This window comes from Triticum dicoccoides, chromosome 3B, assembly GCF_002162155.2.
Source record: "Triticum dicoccoides isolate Atlit2015 ecotype Zavitan chromosome 3B, WEW_v2.0, whole genome shotgun sequence".
Classification (NCBI taxonomy): Eukaryota; Viridiplantae; Streptophyta; class Magnoliopsida; order Poales; family Poaceae; genus Triticum; species Triticum dicoccoides.
The window spans coordinates 760,188,846-760,208,766 of record NC_041385.1 but is presented as its reverse complement, the minus strand read 5'-3'; the positions used below and the strand labels follow the sequence as shown (position 1 = coordinate 760,208,766).

The window sequence follows — 19,921 nt, the reverse complement described above, 5'->3', positions numbered from 1 at the left end:
GGTGACGGCGGGGGGGGAGGGGAGGGAGACGGGGCCGAGGGCCGCGGCCACAGGGGACCCCCGGGCGCGCGCGGGTGCGCCGCGAGAGGGGAGGGGAGGGGAGGGGAGGAAAGGGGGAAGGGGAGAGGGGAGCGGGGCGGGCCGGGAGACGCGCGCCTGGCGGCCGGCAGCGGCGGGGGAGCGGGGTCGTACAAGTGGCTTTCACAGTTGTGGTTGACAGTTGTTTCCCCCCTAGGGAAATGGAAAGAGGGAAGGAATTTATGATGAGGCAAGAGCTTATTGATGCTGCTGAAGCCAGTGGTCTGTCACAACATGCAATAGGGTACGGTTTCAGTGATTCAGTATATTCCACGGTTGCTGATTTCAGCTGATATTTTGGTGCATCACTAACTGTCTCTGTTGTATTATGAGCAGCCCAAATAACAGTAGGAATTCTCGGAATGATGGTTACAGTTTCACTGGATGGAATAGCATGAAGACGTTAACAAATAAGGATCTGGTTGAGAAAAAGAGTAATCCTGCAAAGTAATGTACCAGGCTCATCCTCATGTTAATGTTATGTTTTTCCGTCATTTACTAAAAAAATATTTGGATCTTTTAGGGGAGTAAACCCAATACGTTTTATACTCATGTATTAGAGCACAAGTTTTATTACCTTCACATCACTGGCTATTGCTATATAATGTACTATTGTGGCTCTGCTAGCTATTGGTTTTGAACTTTTTACTTTGCCTGATCTTTCTTAAATGATAAAATGATGTTTTAATGGACTCAAACTCAAGGAGATACCAGAGCTATAAAATATATCACTTGTATGCATGAACTTGACTCTCATTAGATGGTTCATAGGGTTCTCACGTATTTAAGTATGATTGTGTCTGCACTAGTTTATCCGATTCATGCTCCTACGACACTCACCGGACAGAAAAGCCTCTCACATGTTTTGGTCCGAGTGTGGATCGGCTGGATCCAAAAATGTGGCTAACCTCTGGTGTGCTTTTGCTGTTTGGTAAATGTGTTCTCTAGTAATTTAACTTGTATCAAGAAACATTCCTACTTCAGTTTTTTCTCTTGGTCGGAGAAGTTTGATATAGTGCAGCAGTGAAGTCATATATATGCTAGCAGAGTATCAAGATCTGATAGTTTGCTAGTTGATGCTTGTGGGCACCTTAGGTAATATAATGCTCTCTAATCTTTTGAGCTAATTAAGAAAATATATCTTTTAAACATACAGCTCTGCGGTGGTATATCATCAATTTTCTATCGATGGAATAGAAGCAGGCATGTCCAATTCCATAGCTCCTTTGTACTTATCTGGTCCACAGTATGAACCTAAAACATGTTTATAAAAATCTTGCACATGTGGCCATTTGGGAATGTTCCAGATATATGCCAGTTTGCTACATGAACTGGATCTTGCTCATTGTTTTGGTCCTACAGTCATCTCCCTTCTTTATTTCCACCCTGAATACAAACAGAAGCTCACCCTGTTCAGTTTGCATCTCCTTTTCTCTCTCTGGGGCTTTATTTGCCAATCACACACATTCTGTTGAGATACCAAGCATAGACTTGGGACTTACCGTATGAGTTTGCCGTAGGTATTATCTAACAGAAAAAGGCAAAGAGACAGCTTGCGATTGTCTCGCACAATCTGGATTGGACGGTCCTGCAGGACCTTTAACGGCGGCCGGTCATCCTGCAGATGTGCTCAGTGATTCAGATTCTGATGAATATGACGACAGCAGTCCCCTGATAGGTATTAATAAAGTTTTCTGCTCATGCAGTATGAATTTCCAGAAACTGATTATTGTACCCCATCAGCACTATAATAAATTCCCTTTACTCAATTGCAGGTTCTGAAAGAATTGGACTTCCAAATTCAAAAGCAGGCAGTTCCAGTTCCTTTGGTATTAGCATGCTTTCTTTGCATATAATATGATGATATATTCCATAAGCAAAATATTACAACCCGCTGATCTTTGTAGTTAATGCCATTTTTTCAGACAATGGCCGTGCTACTAATTCTCCTCTTTCATCTTGAGGAATGTTTGGACAACAATCGTTTAGTGCAATGGTACACTTGAATTTCCCTTTTCGTACCCTTCTTTTTCAAATGGAACATAATGCAACATTTTCTTTTCTAACGCCAGGGTTCTGCTCAAAAGTGCTTACTAGCTATGCCACCTCATCAATCTAATGAAAGTTTTCTGAAAGCTTATGAAGTGGTGCTGATATTGGATGATCGAGAAACTTTCGGGTCTGTATGATTGTATGTTACTCATGAGCTGTATTTTTTAGTTATGTCTGATATTTAAGCAGGATCATATTAAGGCTGTCTTAGCAAATAAACAATATATGTCCCCCCCCCCCAAAGAACATCTTTTGAGGAGGGTAATATAACCGAGGATTGGGAGTATGCGTACCTAGTCTCTCTTTCGCATGACCTGCAAGGGCATTCTATTCTTCATGTTAATATTATTTCTGGTAAAATAAGATAGACAAGGGATTTCACATATTTATCCACTTACTGCTGGAATTGTGAATTTTGATGACACTTTGGTTCGTTATCTCGTGTTACTTAAACTGTTTAACCTTCTGCTTCTGTATATAAAATTTAGATTCTGTATGTTGTTTAATTAAATTATTTTCCAAGGAAACAAATTGATTATTGTTGCGCCCAATAGTTTTTTATAATCATCCATCTATGCATCAAAATTCAGTTCTCTTATGATTGCTCCCTTTTTGTGCAGGCCCCATTCCAGAAGAAAAGTTGTTGGTAATATACACTCGCAGATTAGTATTCCTATAGAGGTTAGTTGGATTGAGAGTTATGTGAACTCTTCTTTGTTTAACCCTGCTTGTCCTTTCCTTTCTTCTTGTATCTAATTCATCAGTACTCCTCTGGGTGTTATCCTTGTTCATTTCTTCAGACAACCAAAATACACTGCTAAAAGTCATTATATGCATCAACACGGCTCTAAATTAAATGCCCTTTACTGTTGGATTAGTTATCTGATATGTTTGGTCATTGCCCCACCGTGTTGATGATTGGTGACTGCACATTTTTTGTCGGGGGTTGGATACGACATATGCCAAAGGATGGCTTATCATGGTGGGAGCGAGTAGAACGTCGCCGGTGCCTGGAAGCGGGATGAGGCGAAGACATGCACGCCGGCGGAACTTACCCAGCTTCAGGGCTCTCCTAGGAGATAACACCCCTACTGCTGCTCTGCGGGGTCTCCGCATGATCACTAAAGCAAAGTGACTACAATGGTGCTCCTGGAGCTGTTTCGGGAGGTAGGAGAGGGCAAGGCTAGCTCTCTCCTACCTGGGCTATCTGGTCTATCTCTCTCTAGGTCCGAACCCTTTGCATGGGTGCCCCGGGGGGTTTATATAGGCCTACCCCCCGGGGGTACAATAGTAATCCGGATTTGCGCGGGTCCCAGCCGTCTGTCTCTCAGGCCACCGTCCTTCCCGCCGGCTTCTGGGGCCCGCCGACTGGCGGGTCCCACGGACAGGCTTGATACTGTAGCGGCACTCCTGATGACGCAGGCTCGGTCATCGGATCATGGCAACAGTGCCGCCGTCTATCGGGCGACCACTGTCGCCATTCCCCATCTTATCTGATTAATGGCTCGTGGGGCCCCAGGAGGAGTCGGCCGACTCCAGGGAGGCCGACTCCCACAGGTCCGTCTTCGGGTTGCCCAGGCCACCTTCGGCCCACCCACTGACAGGCGGCCCCACCGCCTTCGGGTCGTACAGGCCGGCGTCGTGGGCACAGTGTACTGCGTACTGTGGCTGAGATCAGGGCAGGCATGGCAACAGTGCCGCATCTCGCCGGAGATCTTCCAGCGATACGGCTCACTGTAGCCATGCCGGCCCTTCGTAAGCAGGGGGGGACGGCCATGCCGCGACCGTACCCCGCGTCGTACTTCGGGATAAGGGAGGAGTCTTGGGCCGACTCTCCATAGTCGGCCTCTCTGGAAGTCGCTAGCTTGGAGTCGGCTTATCTGGGAGTCGCCGTCTGGGACTCGGCATATTTTGGAGTCGCTCCTGGGACTCGGGTTAGCCTACCCGTGGCCCATCACTCCGACAGTAGTCCCTGAAGCTGGTGAAGCCCTGCGGTCGCTGCATTGTGGGGCTTCAACAGCTTCAATCTTAAAAGTTCATACTCTGGGACTCGGCTGCCGTCTTCCCTTGGGCCGACTGTCGAAAGTCGGAGCTTCAGTGAAGAGCCTCAGTTCGAAAGTCGCGGCGGGAAGCCAGGCGGCGTGCCTGATACGCTTCCCCGCAGCCATCAGGGCGGTCCTATCGCGTGGCGCCACGCGGGGAGAACAGTCTGCCTGCCCACGCGCGTGACGGGACGGGCCGTCAGGCGGGGCCCGCCACTACCGCGCCTCGGCATATGAACGGATCCGTTGCAGCCCAGGACGGTTGGTTTTCCCACGTCATTACTGCGCGCAGTAACTTCGTGGGTAAATCGTGGGGCGGCGTGGGGCATCGTGCGCAGTTAATCCCACGCCCGCGCCCTCGTCTTCTCAGCCCGCAGGGCTATAAGTAGGCGGGGGGAAGCGGAGCGGCACAGCTCGCGCGCCCTTCTTCCCCGCTCCCCCGCCTAATCTTGTCTTCTCTCTCTCTCGCCTCCGCCATTGAGCAGGAGCACACCATACCGCGGCGATGAGCTCTTCCTCCGCCGCGGCCCCCGCCGTGCGCTCCGGCGTATGGGACGGTTCGGAGGTAGAAGAAGAACACATCGAGTTCCTCCGCCGGACACGCCGCCTCCCGAGCGCGGACCTCGTACGCGCCCGCGCCGCGCCGGAGGGGGAAATCCGGCCGGTGCCGGAAGAGGGCGAGCGGGTCATATTCCGCTCGCACCTCATGCGCAGCCTGGGGGTGCCGGCGAGCGGCTTCTTCCGCTCGTTCTTGGAATTCCACAGCCTTCAGCCGCACCACCTCACACCGAACACGGTAGTGCTGCTCTCCGCCTTCGCCACTCTGTGTGAAGGTTTCCTCGGCGTTCTCCCCACCATCAAGCTGTGGGGAGAATTCTTCTCTTCTAAGCTCGGCACGCACATCGCCGGCGTGCCGGCCCAGTGCGGCGCCTTCATCGCGATGCGGCGCTCGACGGACGACAACCCCTTTCCTCCCATCATGCTGATCAAGTCGGTGAAGATGTGGCAGCGCTCATACTTCTACGTGAAGAACCTCGCCTCCGACGGCGACTGGGTCAACTTGCCGCCTTACAACGCCGCTCCCCTGACTGGGCGGCTCCCCAGCTGGTCCCACCGAGTCAAGACGCTGACTCCCGCCGGAGCCGCCGCCGTAGCGCGACTCCGAGTCTTGACGCAGTCGGAGGGACTCGTCGGGGCCGACTTGCTGGCCGCCTTCGTGGCGCGCTGAGTTCTCCCGCTCCAAGGCCGGCCTCACTTGATCTGTCAGATGAGCGGCCCCTGAGACCCAAGTCGGATGAGCACCAAGGAGATGCCCCGCAAGGAGGTGGCAAATATGGTGAATTACATCGCGCACTGCGAGTACGAGGAGGACTGGCAGTTCGGCAAGGAGCCGTACTCGCGCGACAACCCTCCACCGGTGGTAAGTCGCGTCTCCCTATTGTTTTCTCTTTTTTCGCAGCCGACTCCGGCTTCTGACTCTTGTTGGCTTCTTGTGAACTAGAATCCTCTTATGCAGCCTGCCGCCGGCGCCACGAGACAGCCCCGCGAGTATGTTCCAGACCGTGCGGAGAGAGATGTCGACGACCCCGACTTGTGGGCGGCGGCGATGGAAGCCGATGCCGAAGGCGGGGGAGGAGGAGCAGAAGGCGACTTCAGGCCCTCGGCCACCTTCGCTGACTGGCCTGATGACGACGCCGAAGGTGAAGTCGCTCCGCGCCACCAGCTGAGGATCGGCCCGTCGGGCGCCGGCTCCTCCGCCGGCCAAGGCGGCGCGAAGAGGCGTCACACCGGGCCGAGTGCACCTGGCGGCAAATTGAAGAAGTTCAAGGGGGCGGCCGCCGCGACCAGACGAGAGGAGGCGTCCGCGAAGGCCAACCGCTTCCGAAGGGAAGTGAGAAGGCCGTCGCTAGTATCCGCGTAAGTCTTCACGCTCTTTTATTTTCTTTGTTGAATCTTGTCCGAGTCTTCGTTTATATACTCCCTCCATTCTTCTTCAGGGCCCCTCTTTCCCTTGAGAGAGTCGCCTTCCCCTCCGTCATGGGGTCGGCAGAGACGTTCGCCAATACTCGGCGGCCCGACCCTGCCGCCGACCTCCGGGAGGCGACAGAGCGGAATGCGCGGGAGAAGCGCAAGGAGGAGGAGGCCGACCGTTTGGAGAAGGCAGAGGCCGACAGGGCGGCCGCCTCCGCCCAGAAAAAGCTGGATGATGCCGAAGCCGCCCTTGCAGCGAGACGGCGCGCCGAGGAGGCCGCGCGTCGCCGATCGGCGATGCTCGTCCCCCCACTATCGCCTGCACCGCCGCCTCCGGAGTTCACGGGGCAGACCGGGGGAGCTGGCACCGAGAACCCCGTCGCGGAGAAGGAGAGCGGCGAGGCCTCCATGTCGGACGCTCTCGTGCCGCCGCCGCCGCCTCCACCGCCATCTGGGAGACCGCACGGCAAACAGCCGGTGGATCCGTCGGAGCCGCCGGCCATGGACGAGGCCGAAGCGCGGCTGCTTCTCCAAGTCGCCTCGCTGGTGCGTCGCCGTCTTGAGAGGGCGACCTCGGCGCTCGACCTCGGGAGATCGGCGCTGCCAGCTCGGCAACTCTAGACGCCGAGGCCACAAGCGCCGCGCCCACTGGGTGGGTGCGCGGAGGCGGCACTGGGCCGCTAAATCAATTGCTCCTAGAAGTCCAGGCGAAGTTGCGGGCCGAAGGCGACGCCCTTCAAGCCTGCACCAGAGCACACCTGGCCGCGCGAACGGCCGTCCGAGTAAGTTTCTTCTCCTTCTTGATTCTTGTTTTTCTCTGTGGGGGCGCGCCAGCGCACCCACTGGGTGTAGTCCCTGAGTTCCGGGCCGGCTGCTGAGCAGGCGGTTCGAAACTCCCTCTGGCAAGCTCCATACACTAACTTTGTCTTCAATGACTTATTTGCAGGAGTATCACAACCTCCGTGCCACTGCCTTCAACCGCAATGTTGAGAAGTTGAGCAAGCGGGCTGCCGACTTGTCGGAAAGCTGGAGTGAGTTCTTCTTCTTCGCGGGGGCACGCTGGCGCACCCGCGGGCTGTAGTCCCCGAGATTCGGGCCGACTGCTGAGCAGTCGGGTCGGATCTCCCCGGCGATCTTCTTTGCTGACGACCCATTATCTCTTTTTTCGCTCTTCAGGAGCCAATGCCGCTCTTCAGGAGCAGCTAGGCGAGGCCAATACCGCCCGTCGTGCCAAGGAGGAGGAGTGTGACAAGCTTGCCATGGAGCGCAACCTGCTGGCGGCGCAGCTGGCCGAGCAGAAAGAGCTGCTCAAGAAGGCGTAGGACGAGGCCGAGAAGAGGGATGCCACCCTCCTGGCCGAGTTCGAGAGCGAGCGCTCCTCCTGGATCGACAGGGAGGCGATGCTGACCTCCGGCTTCCATGAGATCGAGGATATCGTTGATGGTAAGTTTCTTTCGCTTCTTCGGGCTTCCGACTATGTGTAAGGCCGACTTCTAATTTTTCGACTTTCTTCTTTTTTGTCTTGGCAAACTTCTTCCCTGGTCACTCGCAGGCAGTCCCTCTGGCCATCAAGGCTGCTCGTGAAGCGCGAAGGTTGAACGGCGAGGAGATTGCCGCTAATGCCCCCCGAACCGTCGATGAGCAGCTTCTGAGCATTGAAGCCTGTCTTCGTCCGGCTTGCCGGCTGGTGCGGCGGCTTCAGCGTGCTGGCGTCCAGGCGGTTGCCGCCCTATGGCCAGGCATGCCGGCTCTGCGCACCGCTAGCCGAACTGCTGACTGGCTGGAGGTCGCTACCAGCCGTCTTGAGGCCTGGAAGGGCTCCTCGGCCCGGGCCGGAGCGCGCCGGGCCTTGGAGTTCGTCAAGGCGTGGTACCCAGGGCTGGACCTGGACCGTCTGGCCGTGTTCCGATCAGAAGCCCAGGCTGAGCTGGAGGCCGTGGAGGGCGCCCTTATCGAGCGTGCGGCGGCCATCACCGAGTACACGGACACCAGTGTCTTCATCCCCGAGCGAGCTGAAGGCGGCGAGGAAGTGCCGCCAGAGTGGTTCGGGATGAACCCGGAGTATGGCGAGGACTCGGCGGAGGTGATCGACTCCAGCACCGAGGAGGAGGACGAGGTGGAGGCCGAAGGCGAGGCGGATGTGCCAGAAGACGGAGCAGGCGGCCAACCTCAGCTCGATCGCGCCTCCAGCAACGAGCCGCGTCGGGAAAAAACGACTGCCGCCGGAGGAGGTCAAACCGAGATCGCCCAGTCAACTGCCCCGGCGCCTGACGCAGCCGTCACCTCCGATCCTCCGACCCCAGATGCCGTCTCCTAGGCTGCCTTTTCCGCCTCTGCTTGTCTGTCTTAAGTAATCTTTTGAGAACTTTGTTAGATTCGAACAATTCCACCCGTGGGGTGTATCTTGAACTTCTATTCGAAGATTCGGCCAAGGGCCTATGTAAATATCTATCTGCTTTCCGTCTTTCCTTGCTTATTGCTCTTTAGGCTTTTTCCCTCTGCCGCCTTCCTTTAGTCGCTGCCTTGTCAGTCGAGCAGCCGCTCTGCGGACTGTCGCTGGGTCAAGTGCTTGGCTACTTCGGGAATGCAAGGACTTGGCCGTTTAGAGTTTCTTTAGCAAGTCGGATAGAAAGCGACATGCCGACTACCCAAGAGTCGGCCGTCCTTAATAGAGTCTAATAAAGACGGCGAGCCGGCTACTCATGAGTCAGCCTTCCGCTTCAGAAATGCTGGAGGCCGTCTTATGCTATGTTCGTGCTTTAGGTCCTTAGCCATTTTTCATGTGGGTGCATGTTCTTCCTCACTCCTGCCTGCCTCACAGTCGCTCTGCGAGCTGCGGCTTTGCCAGGAGGCGGATTGGGCACCGCACACTACTTGTCTGACTGCGGGAAGCTTCTCATAGCGCAAGGCGGCGAGTCCCCGGGCCGACTAGTCAGGCCCGGTGCCAAGCGGTTGTAATGAAAGTAATGTACTCGGAGGCATAATTCTTATCGTACAGATAACAAAAAGTGCAGTCCCCGAGCTCATCTCGGGGGGCCCAAAGTCTTAGTACTTTAATACAAAGGGGTAGTGTGATACATACTGCATCAACTGTAAAATCTTCGAAGAAGATTTGCATTCCATGGGCGCTCTGTCTCTTTGCCGGAATCATCCCTCTTGCGCGCTCGGGGCTTCTGGGCGTCGATCAAATAGTAGGCGTCATTCCCTAGCACCTTGCTGATGATGAAGGGGCCTTCCCAAGGTGCCGACAGCTTGTGCTGGCCGGCTGTTCGCTGGATCAGCCGGAGCACAAGGTCGCCTTCTTGAAAAGATCTTGGCCTGACCTTCCTGTTGTAGTATCGACGCAGACTCTGCTGGTAGATGCTGGACCGGCTGAGTGCCAATAGTCGGCCCTCTTCCAGCAGATCGACGCCGTCTTGACGTGCTTCTTCTGCTTCTTCCTCGGTGTACATGGTGACTCGCGGGGAGTCGAACTCTATGTCCGTTGGGATGACGGCTTCGGCGCCATAGACGAGGAAGAATGGTGTGAAGCCGGCTGACTTATTTGGAGTCGTGCGCAGACTCCATAGGACGGCTGGCAGCTGCTCAAGCCAACAGCCGGCAGATCGCTCCAGCGGTACGACGAGTCGAGGCTTGATGCTGGATAAGATGAGGCCGTTTGCTCGCTCCACCTGGCCGTTTGACTGCGGATGGGCAACGGACGCTAAGTCCAGTCGGATGCCCTGTGTCGCGCAGAAACGGGCCAAGGCGCCTTTGGCAAAATTCGTGCCATTGTTGGTGATGATGCTGTGTGGGATGCCGTACTGAGTTGTGATGTCAGCGATGAAGGTCACTGCAGTCGGACCATTCAATTTCTTGATGGGTTTCACCTCCACCCACTTGGTGAACTTGTCCACTGCGACAAGTAGGTGAGTCAAGCCACCTCGTGCCGTCTTGAATGGTCCCACCACGTCCAGGCCCCAGACTGCAAAGGGCCAGGCGATGGCGATAGTCTTGAGTGCGGAAGCCGGCTGAAGTGGCTTGGAACGAAAAATCTGGCACCCCTTGCACTTTTGGACTAACTCTTTGGCCTCTTCCAGAGCGGTTGGCCAGAAAAAACCGTGCCGGAAGGCTTTGGCGATGAGTGCCCTTGAGGCCGCGTGGTGACCGCACTCGCCTTCATGGATGTCTCTGAGGATTGCCTGACCTTGTTCTGCTTCGACGCAGCGTTGGAAGACGTCGGTAACGCTGCGCCTGACCAGCTCTCTGTTGACTAGGGTGTATGCTGCTGCTCAGCGTTGCACTTGCCGAGCCAAGATTTCATCACTTGGTAGCTCTTTGTTTACTAAGAATTTGAGGATGGGCTGGGCCCATGAAGGTGCTGCTATTTTTTCAACTGCCACTAGTGCGATTTGGATAAGGGTGGCCGGGCTGGGAGGCAGCGGGTTGGAGTCCGCAGCCGCTTGCTGATTTGACAAAGTCCCGGGGCCGACTGGAGCAGTCCCCGGGCCGAGCTCTGGAGTCTTCGATCTTGCTACTGCAGTCCCCGGGCCGGGTTCTGAAGTCCCCGGGCTGGCTTCGACTGTATGTTTCTTGGAGTCGGATACGTCCTCCTCAGGCGGAGCCGGCACATAGATTGAATCTGATTCGGGTGACGGCTTGATAGAAGGCTTGAGGAGGCGCCGGAGGGCGATACCAGATGATATTGCCTGGCGGGTGGAGCCGATCCGTGCCAAGGCGTCTGCTTGGTCGTTGTCGTTCCTTGGCACGTGGAGGAACTCGCACCCCTCGAAGTATCCGCTGAGTTGCTGGACGAGGAAACGGTAGCTCGCCATATTTGCGTCCTTGGCATCCCAATCGCCAGATGATTGCTGGACCACCAAGTCAGAGTCGCCATAACACAGGATCCGGCGAATGCCAAGTTCTTTGGCAAGCCGGAGCCCGTGGATGAGCGCCTCATACTCGGCCACATTGTTGGAGGCGGCGAAGTGGATCCGCAGCGCATATTTGAGTTTGTCGCCCTTGGGGGAGGTGAGGACGACGCCGGCTCCCAAGCCGGTGCGCATCTTGGAGCCGTCGAAGTTCATCCGCCAATGGGTGGAGTCGGGCGCTGGCGGCAGATATTGGGTCTCGGCCCAGTCGATGAGGAAGTCGGCCAGTGCTTGTGACTTGATGGCAGTGTGGGGCTCATAGTAGATGGTGTAGGGAGCCAGGTCGATGGCCCATTTGGCCACCCGGCCAGAAGCATCTCGGCTTCCGATGATCTCGGCCAGTGGAGCTGTGCAGACCACGGTGATTGGATGCTCCTGGAAGTAAGGCTTCAATTTCTTGGCGGCAAAATGCACGCCGTAGCACATCTTCTGGTAATGGGGGTAGTTCTGCTTGGAGGTCGACAACACCTCGCTCAAGTAATATACCGGTCTCTGGACGGGTAGCGCCTTGCCTTCCTCCTTGCGCTCGACTACAATGACCGTGCTGACTACTCGGCTGGTGGCGGCAATGTATAGGAGCATGGGCTCTTTGGGAGTCGGAGCCGCCAGCACAGGGGGAGTAGTCAACATCTTCTTTAATTGGAGAAAAGCCTCGTCCGCCTTGGGAGTCCACTCAAAGAAGGTCGTCTTCTTCATGAGCTGATACAAGGGGAGAGCCTTCTCGCCCAGTCGACTGATGAATTGGCTGATGGATGCCAAACAGCCGGTGAACTTCTGCACATCTAACAGTCGTCTGGGTGCCTCCATCCTTTCGATGGCCTTGATCTTTACAGGATTGCACTCTATGCCGCGTTCGGAGACCAGGAAACCGAGGAGCTGGCCGGCTGGTACTCCGAAAACGCACTTCTCCGGGTTGAGCTTGATCTGGAATCGGCGCAGATTCTCAAATGTCTCCTTGAGGTCCTCCAACAAGGTTCCACGCTTCTCTGTCTTCACCACCACGTCATCCACATAGACATGGGCATTTCTGCCGAGTTGCTTCAGGAGGCACTTCTGCATGCAACGATGAAAGGTGGCGCCGGCGTTTCTTAAGCCGAACGTCATGGTCAGGTAGAAGAAGGCTCCAAGCGGCGTGATGAAGGCGGTCTTCAGTCTATCAGCCGGGTTCAGCTTGATCTGATGATATCCTGAATATGCGTCTAGGAAACTCAACAGCTCGCATCCGGCTGTGGAGTCTATCACCTGATAAATTCTTGGCAGAGCAAATGGGTCCTTGGGGCAGGCTTTGTTGAGGCTCGTGTAATCAATGCACATCCGCCACTGCTTGTTCTTCTTCAGCACTAGTACTGGGTTTGCCAGCCACTCTGGAAAATATACTTCCATGATGAAGACGGCTGCAAGGAGCCGAGCTATTTCTTCTCCAACAACTCTTCTTTTTTCTTCTGACAGGCGGCGCAAGGGCTGCCTGACGGGCTTCATATCAGATCGGACGTGTAATTTGTGCTCGACGAATCCCGTCGGGACACCAGGCATGTCCTTGGGGGACCATGCGAAGATGTCGCGATTCTCACGGAGGAAATCGACGAGCTCGCCTTCCTATTTGCTGTCAAGGTCTGTGCCCATGACAGCGTACCTCTCCGGGTGCTCCGGGTCCAACGGTATCTTCTTTGTTTCTCTGGCCGGCTTGAATGATCCTTCTGCTTCCGACTCCTTGGGGTCGGGCGATAACTCGGGCTGCTTGCCGGCCATCGCCACGACCCGATCAAGGAGCCGTTTCTCAGCTGCGATCACCAAGGACTCGGCTAGCCGACTGCTTTCGGCCGCGCAAGCAGACGACTTACTGTAGTCGCCGGACACGGTTAGGATTCCCTTGGAACTCGGCATCTTCATCTTGAGGTAGGCGTAGTGGGGGACCGCCATGAACTTGGCCAAGGCGGGTCGGCCAAGCAGTGCATGATATGGGCTCTCAAGGTCCACCACCTCAAACCAAACTGGCTCTCGTCGGAAATGATCCTTGTCTCCGAAGAGGACATCTATCAGGATCTTGCCGATTGGCGAGCAGGAAAGGCCAGGAATGATTCTGTGGAACACGCTCCGGCTGCTCTGAAGCTGTCTTCGCTTGATTCCCAATTTCTCCATTGTATCCTTGTACAGGATGTTGATACTGCTACCTTCGTCTATCAATACTCGCAGAAGCGAGCGGCCCGCCTATCTGTGGCGAGTGTGGCGCCTAAGACCAAGGCGTAGGAGCCTAGACTCGGCATCACTTCTGGGTGATCAGCTCTGCTCCAACTGATAGGCTTCTCGGACCAATGCATGAACTCTGGAGTACTTGATGCAACTGCATTCACTTCTTGCTGATGTTGGCGCCTGCTGCGCCGGTCATCCGCTACACTGGTGAACACCACATAGGCTCCATGCTCATCTAGAAACTCATCTTGTATCGCACCGACTGGCCTGACGGCCGGCTGCTGGGGCGGTGGTGGAGGAGGCGGCCCAGCAGGAGCGGGAGGGAGCAGGCCGTCCCCCTTGGCGATTCTGGTCAGCCAGTGGCATTTCCTGGTGGTGTGGTTTGACGGCTTCGCACCGCTGTGAAACTTGCAGGGACCATCTAGAGTCTGCTCATAGGAGAAAGCCGGCAGCCAGTTGGACTTGCCGCCCTTCTGCCGCTTCGCCGGAGGCGGTCCCTCCAGCTGTTGGTCCTCTGCCGTTGCCACTTGCCGACTGCTGGAAGTCGGCTGCGGGGCTTTGCGCTTCTGGTCATTCTGCTGTTGCTGCCGACTGGTGTCTCCAGCCGGAGTTCTTGGAGCCTGAGGGGCAACTTTGCCAGTTGTGCTGACCCGAATCTCCGCCTTCATGGAGGAGTCGGCCGTGGTGTACTTTTCCGCTGTGATCAGCAGCTCATCGAGGGTCTCCGGCTCGTCGCAGAGGAGCTTGTGCTTGAGGAGGGTGCCTTCTCTGCACCCGGCAGTAAAGTACTCGATGGCCTGCACCTCGTGCACGCCCTCGCAGGAGTTCCGGAGTTCACCCCATCGCGTGAGGTAGTCGCGAGTAGACTCGTCAGGGCCTTGCACGCACAAGGAGAGCTGGCGTGGTTTGGGAGGTCGCTTGTACGTGCTCGTGAAGTTGCGGACGAAAGCCTCGGTGAAGTCGACCCAGCTATTGATGCTGCGAGGCTTCAGACGTTTTAACCACGTCCGGGCCGAGCCCTGGAGCATGAGCGGGACGTATCTTACGGCAACACGCTTGTTGCCGTTCGCTATGTTGACGGCTGTGGAGTAGTTGATCAGCCAATCTTCCGGCTTCACGGTGCCGGTATATTTGGGCGTGTCTCGGGGGAGCGTGAACCCTTTGGGAAAGGGCTCGTCCCGGATGCGGGGTCCAAAGCAGGGGGGACCCAACTCGTCTTCTTCTTCCAGCGCCAGGGATCGGTGGAGTCGGTCGATCCTGTGGCGGGCGTCGTTCTCTCCAACTCCCTCTCGGCGGCCAAGGCGGTCGCAGAGAGTCGGATGTTCCACGGGCGGCGGGGAGACTTGTCTTTCTCTGCGAGGAGGGGAGGCAAGTAGTCGTCCCGCCGTTCCACCGCTCTAGGGCGGCCGTCTTGGTCGCGCTCGATGGTGATGTGAGTCCAACTGCGGCTGGCAGCCGGCTCCTTGTCCTTCTTCCCACGGGCCCCGCCAGTCGGCGTTCGAGACGTCGCACCTTGGTCTCAGCGAGGCGGTGGGTCGTCGTTTTGGCGCTGCGGCACCTCGGTGCGGCAGCCGACATCATTCTACGCGGCAGCCGCGTCGAGGAGCTGTTGAACTCGCTCCGTCATTATGCGGCGCTCTTCGCCTTCGAAGTTGTCGAGCTCATCTGCTGCCGCCTGGGCGGCACGGATATTCTCTGCGGGCATGGCATACACAGGGCGATCAGCCCCGAACAGGTTGGCGATTGCCGCGCCGCGCTGTCAGACCGAGCCTAGGCGGCTAGGCCCAGTTGGAGCCGACGAGCCGCCTACGGCGTGGTCCATCTCTCGTTGGTAAGCTTCTGACAAGCGCCTCATGCTTGCCAGCTTCTTCGCGCCCTCGATGAGCTGAAGGCAGAGCGCCTCCAGCGCCCCGGTGTCGGCGTCTTCCGGAATCGGTGCTGCAAGGTCTCGCAGGGCCGCGTCAAACGGGTCATGCGCTCCTTCGCCGGAGCGCTCGCTGTGCTCGAGGACAAGGACCTCAGTGACGGTGCTTCCGCCGCTCCCCGCGTACGAGAGCGGCTCGTCGTAGACCACCACATTGGTGGGGAACGCGTCGAGCGACGCAGTGTCGGAGTCGACCAGCATCGGGTCGATGGATCCTATGGACTCTAGGTCCGTGGCAGGCTCGCCGGCGATGTGGAGTTGGTCGAGGAGGCCCGCGAGGAGGCTCTTGGTGCCACTCGTGCCTGCGTCGGGCGCAGGCTCGTCGAAGAGGCAAACCTCGTCGACAAGATCGGCGAGGTAGCTGGCTGTACAGGCGATCTCAGCGCCGCGTAGCGCGTCGGCACAGACGCCGTCCGGCGTGCCGGGCTGGCTGTGCTCGCCGGGGAGGAACAGGGTTCCCGTCCAGAGCAGATCTCCGGACGACGGTGCACCTCGCCCCACGGTGGGCGCCAAATGTCGGGGGTTGGATACGACATATGCCAAAGGATGGCTTATCATGGTGGGAACGAGTAGAACGTCGCCGGTGGCTAGAAGCAGGATGAGGCGAAGACATGCACGCCGGCGGAACTTACCCAGCTTCAGGGCTCTCCTAGGAGATAACACCCCTACTGCTGCTCTGCGGGGTCTCCACATGATCACTAAAGCAAAGTGACTACAATGGTGCTCCTGGAGCTGTTTCGGGAGGTAGGAGAGGGCAAGGCTAGCTCTCTCCTTCCTGGGCTATCTGGTCTATCTCTCTCTCTAGGTCCGAACCCTTTGCATGGGTGCCCCGGGGTACAATAGTAATCCGGCTGGACGCGGGTCCCAGCCGTCTGTCTCTCAGGCCGCCGTCCTTCCCGCCGGCTTCTGGGGCCCGCCGACTGGCGGGTCCCGCTGACAGGCTTGATACTGTAGCGGCACTCCTGATGACGCAGGCTCGGTCATCGGATCATGGCAACAGTGCCGCCGTCTATCGGGCGATCACTGTCGCCATTCCCCATCTTATCTGATTAATGGCTCGTGGGGCCCCAGGAGGAGTCGGCCGACTCTAGGGAGGCCGACTCCCATAGGTCCGTCTTCGGGTTGCCCAGGCCGCCTTCGGCCCACCCACTGACAGGCGGGCCCACCGCCTTCGGGTCGTACAGGCCGGCGTCGTGGGCACAGTGTACTGCGTACTATGGCTGAGATCAGGGCAGGCATGGCAACAGTGCCGCATCTCGCTGGAGATCTTCCAGCGATACGGCTCACTGTAGCCATGCCGACCCTTCGTAAGCAGGGGGGAAACGGCCATGCCGTGACCGTACCCCGCGTCGTACTTCGGGATAAGGGAGGAGTCTTGGGCCGACTCTCCATAGTCGGCCTATCTGGAAGTCGCCAGCTTGGAGTCGGCTTATCTGGGAGTCGCCGTCTGGGACTCAGCATATTTTGGAGTCGCTCTTGGGACTCGGCCTTGGGGGCACGGCCTGCCCCGATGTCTTGAAATGTCCTGGGGCTCGGGTTAGCCTACCCGTGGCCCATCACTCCGACATTTTTCTTGCTTGTGCATAAGGAGACAACATAATAATATTACCAAAGTTGCTTTGCATAGATTGAACTGTTCATATAATGTGCCAAAGAAAACTGTGCTGATCCTTCTGTTTGAACCATGTCATCCAGATTAAACACTTGCCTGTTGGAGATGCTCTTTGGATTGCTCGCCATAAAGAACTTGACACGGAGTATTTTCTTGATTTCATTGTTGAAAGGAAAAATGTGGATGATTTTCTTGGCTCAATTAAAGACAACAGATACAAAGATCAAAAACTAAGACTGAAGGTACCATCTGAAAATAGCTTTGATTTTTGTCATTAATATTATAAACCCTCCATCTTAACTTTCCCAGTTCTTTATGCTTTCAATTTCTCACTGATGGTAAAAAGGGCAGCCCACATGCTATCCCCTGTGATTTGATGTTGCTTGAGTCTAATCTTAGCCGAGGAGATTTTTTTCCTTATTCTTTGTTATCATTAGTTGAAAAGCATAGCCCATATTTGGGTATGAGATGATGAAGGACGATGTTATTAGCAGACATAAGCTTGAGCCTGTAGATTGTCCATCTCTTCCCAACGAAACTGTATTTCTTGTCCATATATATGGGTTTGTTGTGGTTATTTTAGCAACAATACGACGTGATACCTCCATTTGTTGTATCCTTTGCAGAAATGTGGGCTAACGAAGCTAATATATCTAGTTGAAGGGGATGTAAACACTGTAGATGGATCAGAGAGCGTTAAAACAGCATATGTACTCTTCTCATGAAGCCTGGACGATCATGTTGACCCCTGAATGGCAGTAATTCTTTCTTGTTGTTTAACATTATTAAATATTGTTCCCAATGCTTTGACTGTCAGCCGTATGCCCTATTAACTCTCCTCCACATGCCTTTTATTTCAGCTGCTTCACTACTGAGGTTCTTGAAGGATTTGATGTCCAGAGAACCACTGGGTATGCTGACACTGAAAAGAAATACGGCCACGTCACGGGCTCTATAGTGATTACTACAACACAAACTTCTCTGCTGGTGCTGATACCTCTCGACTTTGCCTGGCCTACGAAGAGTTTGTGAAGAGGTGTTCTGACCTTGAGAAAGGTCACTATGAGCGATATATTCGCCCTTCAGCTTATGTAGGTAACTAGGAGAATACGGCCACCTCCACCAAAGTTTGCGTGGTAGTCCATTTCATGCAGTAGTTTTCTCATTTATTGTGCATGTAAATCAGGTGCCACAAGTGACAGAAGAAGCTGCTCTTGCTGTCACGAGTCTCTACCCCACTCTTCTCCCGCTTCCTAAGGCGTACACCATGCTTGTGAGTCTTCTTTTCCTTTCAACTTATACAATGCTCTTTACACATACAACTTATACAATCTTACTTACTCATTGGAACAGTTGTGACCAGTGTATGTACACACACATCCTTAGCTGGCTCCTCACGCTATTGATGTACAGAACAAATCAACATGTCTATAGAACTAAAAGTTTATCCTTGTAACTTTGAAGGATGGCGATAGGCGTGCCCAGGAGGAGATGCTGAAGAACAAGAGCGACATGGTCAATGCGGGGGCTAGCAAGAACATCTTCAAGCTCATCTGGGCGGGAGGATGAACACCCCATACTTAGCCGTGTTGATTTCGGACCGCCTACGCAAGTTCCCAAGGTGAAGACAGGAGGGACCCTTTTTGTGTTGTGCCTGGTGCCTTGGAGAACTGAAAGTCACTGAACATGTAACAACCACCTAAAAGAACACCTTAGTGTAGCCTCACTCCCCGTATAAATTACTACTCGTATGTCGTAGAATTGCATGCCGCACATTATGGAGTCGTCGTGTTAATGTAGTGCATTAGCACTTTGTGTGTGTATATATGTATATACTATTAGCTCTTGACTCGGTTGCTTTGATCCATGTGCAAGAACGACATGTTGAGCAGATTCTGTTCTGTGAAGATTGTGGTGTTGAGGAGATAACTGAACATGCACTTTTCTCTTGCACCTGGGCCAAGCTGTTCTGGTCTAAACTTCGTTGCTTCCTTCCCGTCAAAATCCTTTCTCTTGATCCGGATTCGGCTGTAGATATTGTTGATGGCAAAAAGTTTTAGAACTGCATGCTGCTATCATTTTGTGTGGGTGCTGGACGATTTGGACTGAAAGAAGCTATAGGAGACATGGAGAACTTCAGTTGGGCCATTGATACCATCCACAATCTAGCTGCGCTAGTGGGCTCGGCATGAGAGCCAAGAGAGAAATCGGTCTGGATACCCCCTGAGATCACTTACATCAAGGTGAATGTTCAAGCGAGCTATTACGAGCAAGATGGCTATGGTAGTACAGGAGTTGTTCTTCGGGACCATATCGAAAAGCTGGTTCAGCTGGCACAAGCAATTTGGTATTGATTTTCACAAAATGCAAGCACTATTGTCGGCGTTCTGGATACGGGGGTATCTAGACTTGCCTGATACGGCCCACTGCGTGGCTCCATTGATGGCCTGGTACGGCCCAGCTTCAGCATCAACAGCTCAAGACCCTCGCGAGGGGCCAAGCCTCGCGAGGCGGACGACGCCAAGACCCCCGAGGGATCGGCCTCCTCAGGTGGCTCCCGAGGGGCGGAGAGTTCTATGCAAGGTGCACCTCACGAGGCTCAGCTGACGTGAGCCATGACGACCAAGGCCAGGCGGGCGCCAGCGGGCGCAGAGCGCCAGTTTCCCCTTTGGTGCAAAGGAGGCAAGCGACAGGTGCGGAGTCCCGAGGAATCAGCCAAAGGTTTCCATTCTGGTGCAACAAGACCAAGATCGCCAGGGCGGCAGGACGGAGGTCATCACTGAGCCCACCGCAACGTCACGACAAGAGGCTTTTCACAGGCAAAAACCACTTTAGTCACGATAGGATGTATTACTTGTCCCCCTTGAAATCTGGTCGTTGTGGGATTCCTTCCCGCCAACATTTGGGAAGACGACCAAGGCCACTATAAATAGGACTTATCCACCACCAAAGGAGAGGGACAGATCGGATCCCTTCTCATCCAACCACCTCACCAGCTCTCTCGAGCTCAAGAACACCTGACCTCCTGAGGCAAGTTCATCCAATGTACTAGTTTATCCTCGGCCCTTCGAGACAATCCACCAAAACGCTGGAGTAGGGTACTACACTGCAAGGTCGCCCGAACCAGGATAAATTGTTGTGT

At 55.1% G+C, this 19,921-nt stretch overlaps 1 pseudogene; it reads left to right on the top strand.

Annotated features, from left to right (window-relative positions):
- LOC119279937 overlaps positions 1–18,348 on the top strand; it is a 23,385-nt pseudogene extending 5,037 nt beyond the window's left edge.
- Positions 18,349–19,921: the final 1,573 nt, after the last annotated feature.